Below are 15,218 nucleotides of genomic sequence, written 5' to 3'. Positions count from 1 at the left end.
GCAAACAAATGAATAACCTCTTTTTGAGTTCAGATGCAAAACGCTCTAAAAGTCATTAGAGGCTATCACAAATGAGATACTGAGATACTGATTGAATGCTCTCCGCATATAGTATAAGTTCAAACCATAGACTGTAAAAAAAAATATGGACGTAGTGTCCGTGACGTCACCCATAGGATTCTGAAGTGCAGTTCTGAAGCGTAAAAGTATAGACGACCTGGCTGTTGCCATCTTGTTAGCGCGTCACTACCGGATAACAGAAAATGGGCAAAAAGGATCCTTTTTTGAGCTTAGGTAATGCAATGACTATAGACGGCAGATAAATGACTCTGCACCTGTCACTCAAAGTAACCACGCCCTTAATTATGCAGAACTTTAAGGCTTTATATAATGTAAACAAATGAGTTATTAAAAAAATTCACCCCCTCACAGTTGTCATGATGTCAACTGTCTTATATTTGAGAACTGAAGTAGGCCTTTGATGTTTTTGCATGTATTTCAGAGTACATCACAGTCACTGCGTAACCTACATTGTGACTAACGTTATATAAACATGCAATATTGTTGACGAAAAAAGACAAGTCTAAAATGTTGACAAGTGCTGAATGACACTAAGCAGAACATCTCAAATGAAGATTGCTGAAATGCAGCTTACTTGTTTATTGGTGTTTTCAGATCATCCGAGAGAGAGAGAGAGAGAGCGCTCACGTGCATATGGTTTCCAGATTGGACATGTTTAGGTAAACACCTGATAGTATACGTGTTCTTTTCACAGAAAAGCTCTGTTTGGGGGATTTAAATTACTGAAATCTGGCAACCGCAAGCTTTCTCTTGCGCGGATGATCTGAAAACACCAATTAACAAGTAGGCTGCATTTTAGCAATTTCCATTTGAGATGTTCTGCTTAAAGTGTCATTCAGTCGGTCTGTGTTCTGTCAGGACTAATGAGCTGCTTCACTGAACTGCAGTTTGATGTGAGTGGCTGAAATAAGCCAATCAGAGCAGAGCTCAACGTTAATATTCATGACTCTTCCAAATAAGGCAAAAACCGAGCATTACATCCGAGGGACAATTTATAGGGTTGTAAATGGACATGTAAAACTGTATCTGGACAATTTGTGCCCTTAAATAAGCCAAATACTCTCTATGTAGATATCAGAGAACAATTTAACGTATTGTTTCAACTCATTTTAGGGCAACATCAGTTTGGCAGCACGGACAAGACTATTTAAAGGGGTCATATAATGCAATTTTTGTACAAGTTAATATGATTCTTTAGTGTCTAAATGAAAACTTTGTAATATACTTTAATTAAAAATTCTCATTAGTATTGTAAGGAAACACTCATTTTACCTGGTCAAAAACAGCTGTTTTCAGCAAGCCGTTCTCGTGCATATGGCTTTAAATGCTAATGAGCTTTGCTCACTCCGCCCCTCTGTTCTGTTGGGCGCTTTCACACACACATATAAGGAGTGTTGCCGTTGACAACAGTAGAGCCGAAAGAATGGCCACGCTAGTCTCTTAAGGAGATCTGTGCAACTTTAGCAATAGGAACCGCAGTCTGACAACGGGACAAGATGACAGCTCCAACGAAATTCAACAATTAAGGCTAAACAGGACGTTTCTGAATGGTTGGTTAACGGAATGTCACTGATCTGTCTTTATGTACTGGCAGGGTAACGTTAGCGATGAATGCTATGTGTTTACTGATGTTTACATTAGTTCATTGACAGAGTCATGTTACAGCTAATGCCAATAAAAACGTTTTTTCTGTAAATTTCGTCTTGTCAGTGATGCTTAACGTTATCAATGCTGTGTAATAACTGTTACAACACAATTTATTTATTTTTTGACAGTAAATTATAAACCATCTACATAATTAAGCTTATGTTAGTTACCACGTCCACGTTAACTTTAATCACCAGCGTGCACAGTTTGTGACAACACAATAACCATAACGCGTTGTTCATTATAAACGTGGGATTATGAATTATATTGAGAACGTCATACATAGAAAGCATGCAGTAATGTAACTTACTCACTTTAGCTGCATTCATCCTGAAGCGTGTAACTTTACGTGTTTGAAACTAATCACTGGTGAGAAATGCTTCAAGGTTCACGCAGACATAAAAGCATTGACGAAAACAAAACTCAGCCACTGCGTCTTGAGTAGGCATGTGCCGATATCAATTTTTCATGCTGCGATTAATTGATGAAGTTTTATCACGATATACGATATTATCACGATATTGAAATAAGTTGCAAAAAAAAAAGTGTTGCCATAGCATAACAGCTTTAAGAACTATTTTTGTAAGAACAAAAATAACTGAATGTTTAAATACAATAATACACCAAAAATATATACAGCTCTGGAAAAAAATTAAGAGACCCCTCATTGAGAAATCAATGTTATGTGGTCTTCTTGATTTTTTTCAGAGCTGTAAAAGTACAATTTTCAAACAGATTAAAGTGCAAAAAAATTAGGCTATAAAGAACAACAGGTAGGCTTACAAATTACAACAAGGGCTCATTATTTAATGCATTAACTAAGATTGAGCAACAGCTACATTTGGTACAGAAAGTATAATGTTTTTGTTAATGTTAGTTAAGAAATACTGATCATTGTTAGTTTTATCTTAGGTCCATTAAAAGTTATTTTGATTTTAATGTTATTAAAAAGTAACTAAGAAATTAACATAGAATGATTAATTCTTTATAAGTATTTTTCATTGTCAGTTTGGTAATAATGAATTAACATGTTAACTAATGAAGTCGTATCTCAAAGTTATACTGAACAATAACAAATAATTAGAACAGTTCTAATTATTAGGGTTGTAGTCCAGATTAAAACATAAAAATGTTTAAATTTGAAAATAAATAGCCTATTAAGTCTTTAAGTATTGAGTATTTGGTGCTGTGACGAACAACATTGAGATTACAAAAACGAATGGCTGTTTTAAAAACTACACGCGTTTTTTTGTTTGTTTGCTGGTTTCCTGGGTAACCGGCTGCATTCTGCAGTTCATCAGCGCCCTCTGCTGTCACTGAGCGGCACTTCAGCAGCGCATCTCCTTCTCCGGTTCAGTCGTGCAAACGCACGTTGGGCTTGTTTATATCTGAAGCGTCCCTTTGACGCAGAATACAGCGGTGTTGAGCATTTATACGGTTGAGGGGCAAAATATTCTTGAGTGCATTATAAAAAAATTATAAATTGTTAATAAATTATTATTTACGATATTTTAAAGTGCCCACGATAACAATATCGTGCATATTCATTATCGTGATAAATCGCATTATCGAAAATCGGCACATGTCTAGTCTTGAGTGGTTTGGATTTCGGGACATCAGAATGACTGCTGTGTTCATTATTACACCCAAGAACAGAACACTACAGTCGCTTAGACGCCATTCTGCTTCAGCCTATTTACAATGGCGGACTGGCGGAGCTCAGGGCAGGTCTGAGATGAAACTGCTTGTCAATCAACAGTCGTAGGAGGGGTGTCGGGTACTGTGACGTCACACGGCCGAACGGCTCAATTTGAGACGGGAAATCATATAAGGAAATTTTTCAAAAAACACTGGATTTTTATCATTATAGGATGGTTGTGTAAAGGCACTGCCAACACACATTTCCATACAATCAGCTTGTAAAAGTGCATGTACCATTATATGACCTCTTTAACAAAAACCGTAAACAGTGTAATTTTGTCTGTCCCTCATCCCACGAAGTTGACCAGCGCCACCTGAGGGTGTAGATGGCGAGGAGCTTAGTAATTATAAAAGCACGGAAGCATACAATTACTTACACAGTAATAAAATCTGATGAATTCTTTGTCACAATCATCATCAGTTCACATTCCTAAAAGCGGTTAGAACTTGTCATTTTAATATTCATATTTACATATGCAATTTAGAATTGCATATGTAAATATGATTAATTTGTTATTATTATTTTTATTTTAATCTAGTAGCTTTTTAAAAACAATCGGTCGATTAATCGGTTATCGGGAAGCGTGGTCCAACCTAGCTATCGGTATCGGTAAAATCCACTATCGGTCGACCTCTAGAGCAGAGAGAGAGAGAGACAGAGGTTAGTGAGGCAGTTTAAATACCCTGAGCCCAGGTGGCTCCAATCACTATCGACCCTCCTCTGCCTGCAGGAGGCTCCGCCATGCTGATGCTGGCCCATGCTGCTGCTGTGTTGTGGAAGGTGGGTATTTATAATAGAGCAACACTGCTGGTGTGGCTAACGAATATCAAGTACATTTAAATAGTCTGTATGCACTGCGTGATTCATTGTGAAGAAGTTTTTTTTTTTACTGCCATATAATAAATTTAAATTATAATACAATTGTTCAGCTGTTTCATGTACTAAATAATAAAGTAAACAATATGTTTTGAATTTTGAAAGGTGCTGAATGCAGTGGCCGGTGGTATGACAGGGCTATCTTGCACTGATGAGCAGCGTAGATGTAATGCAGGGATCAGAAGAAATCTTGAACAGAAAAGAATCAGTCAGATAACATTTAGACATCCCAAAGCTGAGGATGTGTATGGTGCATCGTCAGCAAGTGAGGGAGAAAGGCTACCATCTACATCAAGCTATGTCACACATCAAGACTTCAGGGAGAGTCAGTTCCTCAGGCACAAAACCACTTTTTGAACTAAAAAAATAGTCTTTTGGAAAAGTGCTACAATGCCAGTGTATCCGAGTTTGTCAGAGGTTTGGCATAGTGCAAGACAGATAAGGACCACTTCTAGTTCAGCTAAAGGTGTACCAGTACAAGCAACAACAAATCCTGATAAATTCATGAGAGAGCATCTCTTCCCTACCTTTCAGGGTAATGCAGCTACAAAGCATGGGAGTGAGAAAGAGGCAATAGCTCGAAACCTTCTTGTAGAAAAAGGTCTACACGTGTTCCTCTCAGGTACCAGGGTCAACCTGACAGAGCCATGGCTGTCTGCAAGCCCTGATGGCATAATAAATGGTATGGAACTTCTGGAAGTAAAGTGACCTGTTCCTACAAACAACACCACCTCACTAGCTGAACATTTCACTATGAGTAATAGTGATATCAAAGTTGTTGATGGGAAGCCTGAATTACAGAGGATACCGACAGATACAATTAGGCATGTTTTGCACTGTGCTGAGAATGGCAAAACTACTTGTCTGGTCTCCAAAGGACCATGTTCTAATAGATGTACCATATGATGCAGAGTATTTAACAGAACAGGTTACTCGTCTCAGGCACTTTAACTTCTCTGTGATGCTTCCTAGAGTAGTGGATGAATTCATTGCTGGATGACTCAAACTGAATGACAAATACCAACATATTGCAGACTACTCAACATGTAAACTTATGTTTAAGCACACATTATGAAAAATGGTCGCTGGCACATACCGAAAACAAATTTGTGTAATAATGCCGCACTTCGAACGACTGTGCAGACTAAGTAACTTAGCATGTTAGTTTTGTAAATAACGTTAGTGAAGACTCACCTTCGTCCGGACAAGTTCGTTGTCTTCTCTTCTTTCTTAATGGACGATCATATCCTAGCCAAAGTTCAGGATATGGATTTTCCATTGTTGGTTGTCTGTCCACTAGTGGAATGAGCTTTCATGGATGTTATGGGCGAACATTTCAAATTAAGCGCTGGGAGCCATTTTCTTTTGCCCTCGTCGTCAGATGGCATCCTGTGTAATTTAAATGGTTTTGGGCATTTAAATTCCGCTCTTTTTGTTGGTTTGTGGTCGTAACACTCGTTTTTCAAAAAAAATGTTGAGCTTTCTGTAGCTGTTGTGGCAACCTTTAACCGCATATTCTCCCAGAGCCTCCACTATCCGCCATCACAAGTAACGTCATCTCGCTGATAACAATAGCTAAATAGATATTCAGAGCATCCTACTGCAAGTGACTCACCGCTATGGCGCCCCCAACGGAGAAGTGAGGAAAAAGGTGAATAGAACAACCACAATTTGTACCAAAACCACAAATTCTCATTAATAAAGAATACCTACCTCCCGACCTGTTTATATGCACAAAAAACTGTGGCCTTGGTGTCAGACAGCAGCAACTTCATATCTAAACCTTTGTAACCAGGGACACAACCTGAAAGAACCAGTTGTAAATACCACACAACATATGTCATCATGCGTGAGCAGATTCTTGTCTGATTTCTGATGGTCACTGGATGTGTTTACACTGGGGTCAACCCATGTCCTTTGTAATGCTTCAGGAGAGCTGTCAACTTGTTTTGGCTTATGCTAAAATAAAAACAAGAACAGCCCACTGTCACTAAAATGCAGAGCATTGTATTTTGTCATAATACATAGCTAGTTCTAAATTAAGAGCTGCTTAAATTTGAAAGTTACCTACCAATGTAAAAACTTGAATGTCTCTCAACAGACTCTCCTGCCATTAACGTAATTGTCTGTCATTTGATGCTGACACTCTTGCTGTGCTTTCTTCTTTGAGCGTCTTGTCATCTTGGAATTGTGAAAGTGTCAACTCAGTTTCCCCAACAGGACCAGGTATTTCTTGTATTTGGTGAGAGAGTCCACAGACAGTCTTCCGGGGCGCTGCTCTGTGGCGACCTGCAGTGTATTTCACGTGCAAAGTTTGTTTGTTTGTTTGTTAGTAAGTCTGCGTTGTTTTATAAACAATTCCTTTCTCTCGCTGGTAATATGGAGTTTCACGGATGGATTGTTGGACTCATTTTATGGATTTTAAGTATTAATTTAATTAATGCACTAAATGCCGAAAAAGCCGCAGGCGGAGTTGTTCGGTATAGCCGGGAATTTTTACTCCAGTGCAACAAACACACTGAGTCAACATCTTACCACAGTATACCAAGCTATTTGAAATCTTCACAAGTCAAGGCCATTAGAACTAAAAGGAAACGGAGACGAGGCAGAAGAGGTGGGATTCGGCAGAGATTAAAAAACCTGGGAAATAAACTTCCCTTGCCTACGGTTTTATTGATTAATGCCCAATCCATGCGGGGGAAAACAGAGGAATTGACTGCGAATCTTCGCTATATGCATGAATACAGAAACGCCTGTGTTTTGGCGATTACAGAAACTTGGCTGAACGAGAGCATCCCGTCAAGTGAGATTGAACCCACCGGCTTCACGTTGCATCGAACGGATCGCGATTCTAACATTACGGCAAAGTCTCGCGGTGGTGGAGTATGTCTTCTTATCAGGGAAAACTGGTGCAGACAAGTGGTGGTAAGAGAATCTCTCTGTACTCCAGATATTGAATTACTGAGTGTATCACTCAGACCATTCTACCTACCTCGGGAGTTCCCACAGCTGTTTTTCACAGTGGTTTACATACATCCTCAAGCAAATACAGCTAAAGCTTCGGACGTATTATATAAACTCTCACAAAGGCTCGATACTATGTCTCCTGATGCTCCAAAATTTATTTTGGGGGATTTTAATAACTGTGCTTTGAAAAATTGTTTAAGGACTTATTATCAGTATGTGGACTGTTGCACTAGGAAAAATAAGACTCTGGACAAGTGTTATGGCAATGTTAAAGATGCCTTTTCTGCCTCCACGCTGCCCCCATTGGGACAAGCTGATCACAATGTTGTCAATCTTCGGCCCAAATACCAAAGACTTCTGAAAAGAGAGAAGCCCCAGGTTAAGACTGTGAGAATTTGGAATGATGATAGTATTATGTGCCTTCAGGGATGTTTTGAGTGTACTATGTGGGATACATTTAATTCTCCAGATATTGATACCTATACAATTGTGGTCTCAGATTATATACAGTTCTGTGTAGAGTCAGTTCTACCCACAAAAACGTTCACTATATTTCCAAACAATAAGCCATGGGTTTCAAAGAAACTTAAACAACTATTGAATAAGAAGAAAATAGCATATTATAATAATGATGTTTTTGCTAAAAGGGATATTCAACGAGAAATCAAACGACAAATTAAGGTGGATAAGGCACTATATAAACAAAAAATTGAAGCTAAAATGTTACAGGGAAACTCTAAACAGGCATGGGAAGGCATCCGGACGATGATTAGTATACCACATAAAAGTAAGGGAAATCATAACACAAAAACTACAACTATTGAAGCAATAAACGGAGACTTTGAATTAGCAAATAGGTTAAATCAGTTCTTTTCACGCTTTGAGGATACAAGTGAGGATGAGGATAGTAATAACAATAATAATGAGAGGACTTTCTCGACGGTGATTAATAGTAATTTTCTCATCAAAGAGGCTGAGGTCAAGGAACTGTTTCAAAGATGTAACAGATACAAGAGCCCAGGACCTGATAACATCTGTGGACGAGTGTTAAATAACTGTGCTGAGCAATTAGCCAAAATTTTCAGTTTGTTGTTTCAAACATCTTTAGACCAGCACGTTATACCAACTATATGGAAAACCTCAACTATCATACCTATTCCAAAAAAGAATAAATCAGTAGAGCTTAGTGACTATCGGCCAATTGCATTAACCTCTTTGGTGTTTAAAAGCTTTGAAAGGCTTGTTAAACGGTATCTAGTGTCACAGACACAACATTTAGTGGATTCTTTTCAATTTGCATATCAGCCAAATAAGGGGGTGGATGATGCAATTTTAACATTATTGCACATTATCTACTTACATCTTGAAGGTCCCAAAAATCATGTTAAAATATTATTCGCAGATTTTTCTTCAGCTTTTAATAATATTGTACCATCTATTTTGGTTGAAAGACTAGCCACAGAGTTCTCCGTAGACAGGGGGCTTATTCTTTGGCTGCAGGACTTTTTAAGAAATCGAGTTCAGCGAGTGTGTGTGGGGGACACACTGTCTGAGAAACAGATTACTAATGTTGGATCTCCGCAAGGCTGTGTCCTCTCACCTTTATTGTTTATTTTGTATACGAATAACTGTACAAGTACACATCCAGGGAGATACCTAATTAAATTTGCTGATGATACAGCATTAGTTAGTCTCCTTCAGGGGGATGAGGAAAATCACGGACCAGTTCTAAATGAATTTATTTCTTGGTGCGACACTTCAAACCTTAAGTTAAATATTGCAAAAACTAAGGAGATGAGTATTGATTTTAGGAAAGAGTCTTTGATGAGTGTGACTACTATTAAGGGAGAGCCTATTGAGAGTGTTAATGAGTATAAATACCTTGGGGTTGTTTTGGATCACAAGTTGAAGTGGGATAAATGGACTGATGCTGTGTGTAAAAAGGGACAGCAAAGAGTATACTTCCTAAGGAAGATGGTGTCATTTAATGTACGTGTCCCAATATTAAGATTGTTTTATAACTCTTTTATTGAAAGTGTCTTGACTTTTTGTATTACCTGCTGGTATGGAAATCTCTCAGTTGTGCTAAAGAGTTCACTTAGGAAAATTGTAAGTACAGCTAGTAAGCTAACTGGCATTCCTCTGTCAGGCTTAGAACAAATATATCAAACACGATGTCGGAAGAAAGCAATGAAAATTATATTGGATAATAGGCATCCTCTGTTTAATGAGTTTGAGAGATTACCATCAGGGCGCAGATTTAGAATACCAGTGTTTTTTAAAAATAGGGGGAAAAAATCTTTTATGCCACATTTTAAATGAAAAATAGTATATTTTTGCAGTGTCTACTGAGCTGGTCTCAGTGATGTTTTTTTTTTTTTTTTTTTTTTTTTTTTTTTTATGTTAGTCTTATTGTATATTGTTTTTTTTTTCTTTTTTTTTTTCTTTTTTTTTTCTTCTGTGTATTATGTGTGTTGTTGTGTTGTGATTACGCATGTGGAAACAATTGCAAACAAATTTCCCCAAGGGGACAATAAACAATAAACAAACAGACAGATGTATCTCGTAAACGAAATCTTCATCAAATGACAGAAAACACGGCTCACCATCGTTGAGTTTACACCCTTTACAGCAAAAGACACGTATATTGGCTAACTCGTCATCTCGATCACTGCTGCTTCAAAACTAAACATTACCCTATTAAAGGGGTACTTCAGCGCTGGGAAGAGGAATATGTATTTAAACTGGCTCAATAATGTATTAAAAATTATTTTTGAATTTTGTGCCTTGTAGACTGAGAAAAGATAGCAATTTGCAGAATGCATTGCTTCGCTGCCCTTCGAGGCCTATCCCAATGCCACCACAATTGGATTACTGGATCACTTTCCCACCAAGTTCATTTTCATAAAATCAGTTCAGTTAGAGAACAGACACTACAATTAAAAACTGAACGTGTCTGTTCAATATAATGAGTGAGTCGCGAGTGTCACAGACCGCACAAGTCAGATTACATTCACGGTCATTAATGAGCTCTCGTGATAAAAGTGAATTTTTATTAAAATATACTCAAGGGTTTCTACTTATACAGTGCCATATGCTAATTGTGCAAGTAACCCTTTAACTTCTCCAAAATCACTCATGGGTCTGTTCAACGCTTTCATCATCGTTGTGATCCTCTTCCACAGGGTGTGATAAATTCATGCTCCGTTTCTGCATCCAAAGGACCTTAGACTACGCTGTCGCTTTCATCAGAGGATGACGCGTCTCCAGATTCCATGTGCTCCAGAAAATTACTGACTAGCCTTAGCCACTCTTGCTGACCAGCAGCAGAGCTTAGGTTAGAAGAAGCCTCTAGTGAGTTTAATGTTTAGGCGACTTTGCTCCCTTTTTTGACAGCAACATTTCTCAAATGAATAAACAGAACTACACACAGTTATACTACACTACATTATACTACACGGAGACTTCCGGTTGACAGCTGATCAGTATGGCGGATTGGTCTTTGAGCTCCTCAAAGTTGGGTTGTACTTTCCCCTGAAATTCAAAATAATTGCTTTTGAAATTGACAAATTTTGTCTGAAAATATGCCAGGGGGAGGCAAGAGAGGGCCTAGGAAAATGCAAGGAGATAAAGAACAGCTAAATTTTGAACAAGGCAAAGCACATGTGAACGCCGAAATAGAAGATGATGACAGCGAGGCATCAACGCAGACCCTACACGAAACAATGCTAAGTATTAGCAAACAGATAAGTGGCCTGCAGACGGAGCTGAAATCGGATCTAGATGCATTCAAAGCAGACATAAAACAAGAAATGATGCCCCCCCGCGATCCATCATCGTGAACTTTCTTGAATTTAAGATCAAGGAAACCGTACTGAAAAATGTGTGGCAGAAAAAGATACTCATACGAGATAAGCCCATAACGTTTGACAATGACTATACATTATACTACACTGCACAGTATTGAACTTAAATCTATTTGAGGAAATCTGCTAGCTTGTTTGAACTAACCCTTTAACGCTTCTTATTAACTTTGAATGGGTGACGTCATGCATTGCCGAACTGAATTGTGGATTCCGTCGTGTTGCAAGCGGCAGAAAATTAAAGATTTCTCAACTTTTCAAGTGCCAACATAGGCATCATCCAATCAGATCACCCTATGCAAATACCCTAGAGCAGATGCTAGCCAATTGTGTTCATGTAACCCTAGAGCAGACGTATGATTGGATGATGTTACTATGACGGTTGCATCAGCCACGCCCTCTATCAAGCATTAACGCCACGTGTGAATGCAGTGTTAACGTAGAGATCCTTTTTTGCTGCATGACTGAAGTGTGGTGTCGTGATGCTTCCCCTCATGTGTATGTTGATGGGCGTTTCTCAAGTTTACCGCTATGGGAGTGCTTTTGAGCCAGCAGAGAATTAATTAAAAACAAACAACCCACGAGAGACTTCCCCCAGTCTCCATGTGCTCTACTTACTTTTATTGGATAGTCGCGTTGTGTCCAACAGATTATTTGCATAAAGATGGAAATCGATCAGCTTTTTTGATGCCTTCCCGGAATGCTTTGCGGGCATGTTAAAGAGGTGGTTCCGTGTTTTTTTTCTAGGCTTGATTGTGTTTATGGGGTGCAGTATAACATGTCTTAATTCATGTAAGTGCCAAGCACAGATTGTCTGGAAATGCCACGCCCCTTTAGCCTGACAAGCCAGACCCACATCAAGATGTTTGGTCTGGAAACTCACCATAGACAATCTCAATCCGAGGGGCGGGATAAACGGTTGTCTTTCAAACTCCCTCTGCACGCGATATGATAGCGCTACACCAACCAGAGCAACGAAGGTTAAACAGAGCTCGCTGATAGATTAAACATTCGCCGTATCCGGTCGGCTAAACTCCGAACACATCTTCCCTTTTTAAGAATGACTTCAGTGCCGTTCTTTGTTCTTTTCTCAGAGAAAAGCTTAACTCCAAGTCTTCCAGAGTCGCGGTCAGAGCTGATTCGAAAGACCGCCGCCGTTCGCCAGTTTCTGTGTTAACTAGAAGCACACAAACGCAACTCGGCCGTCGTCATTATGGCCCCGCCCACCGATTCTATACATGATGTGATTGGGCCGTCCAGATTTTGAGGAACACAGCTCAGAATGGTATTGAGAGTGCCTAGACGACACTTGCGGACAAATTAAATTTGCTGCCGCTAGGGTGCGTCTAGATTTCTAGGCTAACGCCCCTTACCATTACGGGCAGAAGTCACATCTGTGGGGACTAGAAAGGTTTTACGATGTCACCAACCCGGGAAGAAGCTTGTTGTAGTCCAAACCGGCCGTTTTTGTAGGCAAAAACTGCCCTAACTTTAAAAGACAATATCTCCATTTGCATTTAAATTTCCGCACTGTAACTTTGCAGATATTGTTTATGCTCAAGCAGCAACATTATACACTAACTAGAGTTAAAAAAGTGAAATTGCATGCAACCACCCCTTTAAAGTTGCTTGACGTCACCCATAGAAATAAAACGGAGTACGGTGTGACAGAAGTGTTGCAAGGACAAGTGGATCTGCACCTTTAGATTTAAGCTTAGGAAACAGACAAGTGGAGGGACACTGAGACCTCATCCACATGAAGCCAGAGCTTTTCCTATCCAATCTTTGTTTCTTTTTTTTTTTTCTCAAGAAATATCTGTGTGCACACAAAAACTGACTCAAAACAATGTAGTATACATGCCAGTGTGTAGCGCTGTATTATATTTTGCCACAGAAATTCACTAAAAAAAGAAAAGAATTGAGTTGTGGCTAGAAGGGGTGTAGCAATACTAGGATGTGAGGCAAAATCTCATGATAAAATAACAAAATAAATAAATTAGCTACTTACCAGATTGTGTTTTATTAACACCTACCCCAACCCTAAACCTACCCTTACAATAATGCAAATAAAGTAATTAAATGGCGCAATATTCATGTGCGCATGCCCAGTGCTCATAGGTGGTGTGATGACATTACCATTTCAAAAAATATACGGATTGGCTGTACACATGAAATCGCAAGGGTTTCGGTTTCAGATTTATCCACTCTGAAAAAAAAAATACTTGAGGCTCCTTAAACGCCGGATCACTCTGGACGAAACGCTGATATGATAACATTTTTTTTTACGTATATATCTAAATGCGTCTCTGTGTGGACAGGGCCTAAGACAAAGGAACATGTGACAGAATCAAAACACAACTGAAAGATTTATTTTTGTTTTCTTTCAAATGATTTACCTAAACAGTTGTACTGGTGTTGTCTCTTCATGTGGGATTAGAGAGCCAAGAGCTAGCGCCAATGATTTGTAGTGCACGCTAGTGAATGAATGAAATCACAAAAGATATGGGTTTTACATTTTGTCTGAATGATTGTTTCTTATCCGTGATTCCGCAAGGATCCATGACTGCAGCATGGAACGAAGGCTGGATATCAAAATGACATGGAATTTCCTGAAGTCTTTGATATTTTTTGATGGGAAATGTGTGTGGGTCATTTGGTAATTTGAATATGTATCCGTTTTTCATAGGTTTTTGTTTAAATTAATTTGTATTATTGCTTTACGGTGAATGTGATCTTTCATATGTTTATGGAGTTTATTTGTGTAAATATTTTTTTCATTATGTAATGCAATTTGAATTTAGATGTTTGTGAGACCCCTTAATAACAAAATAGTTTGGTCTGGTTTGTTAAAAGGATATAATTTTTCTATGGTTGGTTAGTTCTGGTGAGGGATCCCTGAAGAAAATATCTGAGACCCAGAACTCAGTTTGCTGTTTTCTGCATTCATTTATTTTTTATTTTGTCTGTCCAGTACATTATTATTGTTTTCCCCTCAATAAAACAACATTTTGATGGCTCTATGAATGTCTCCTGAAAATGTTATGGAACACTTACAGCGATGTAATGGAAATAAGTTGATGACTTTTGATCAGATTGTTTCATGTCAATATTATACTTTGAAACACTTATTTGATATGAAGCTATGCATTTTGTTATATGCAAATAAGTTAAAGGATAGGGGTGTAACGATTCATCTACTACATCGATGTATCAATTTATATTCCTATGATCCAACTACATCGATCTGTGCTCGGCAAGTTGGCCTTCCGGACGACATATATCGATCTAATATCGTTTTAAAAGGTAATTGATCGATTGTATCGATAATAGGAAATAACGCATTTGATTTAAGCACGTCAGACTTTATATGGATGTTTTTTCTTAGCACTTTTAATGATAAAGGCGTTAAACGTTACTCAGTCTGCCTATATGTGACGTCAGCCACGCGGCAGCAGCGAGCGCAAAGAAAACAAAACAGCGCGGACAGGATTTGTCATGACAGCGGATGACAGAGCAGAAGCCAACGAGCGAGAAATAATCAGGCCAGCATTGCGGTCCAGTGTGAGGAAACACTTTAGTAAAGATGTTCTTAATGAGTCGCTCGCTGTTTGTAGTAGCAGCAGGTTCAGCCACTGCTCATTCAACCTGAAGAAATGTTGGTGTCACTTTATTTTTTATATTAATATTATATTTGTATTATTTTTATGTTGAAAAACAACAGCAAAAGTAGCAGGTAAAGTACTGTTAATTAAACCTGAAGAGATGTTAGTTTCACTTTATTTTTGATATTAATATTGTAATATTTTTTTTTTTTTTTGAAAAACAAGCAGAAGTAGCAATAGTAGTATGTTGATTGCACTTTCTGTACTTTTTGAAAATGAGAGCAGAAAAGGTTAACTTTATGTTAATTCAACCTAAACTGTTGGTTGCACTTTATTCAAATAAAATGTGAACACATTTGTCATTAATTGTTTACTTGTTTTATATCCATAATTAATTGATACCTGCATGATTCCCTTAAAAGAAACATCAGGAATCTAGGAAACTTCACCTGCACATATTTATTTCAGCCACTGATTTAA

Source organism: Pseudorasbora parva, chromosome 9 (genome assembly GCF_024679245.1).
Source record: "Pseudorasbora parva isolate DD20220531a chromosome 9, ASM2467924v1, whole genome shotgun sequence".
NCBI classification, from domain to species: domain Eukaryota; kingdom Metazoa; phylum Chordata; class Actinopteri; order Cypriniformes; family Gobionidae; genus Pseudorasbora; species Pseudorasbora parva.
This window is presented reverse-complemented; position numbering follows the sequence as displayed.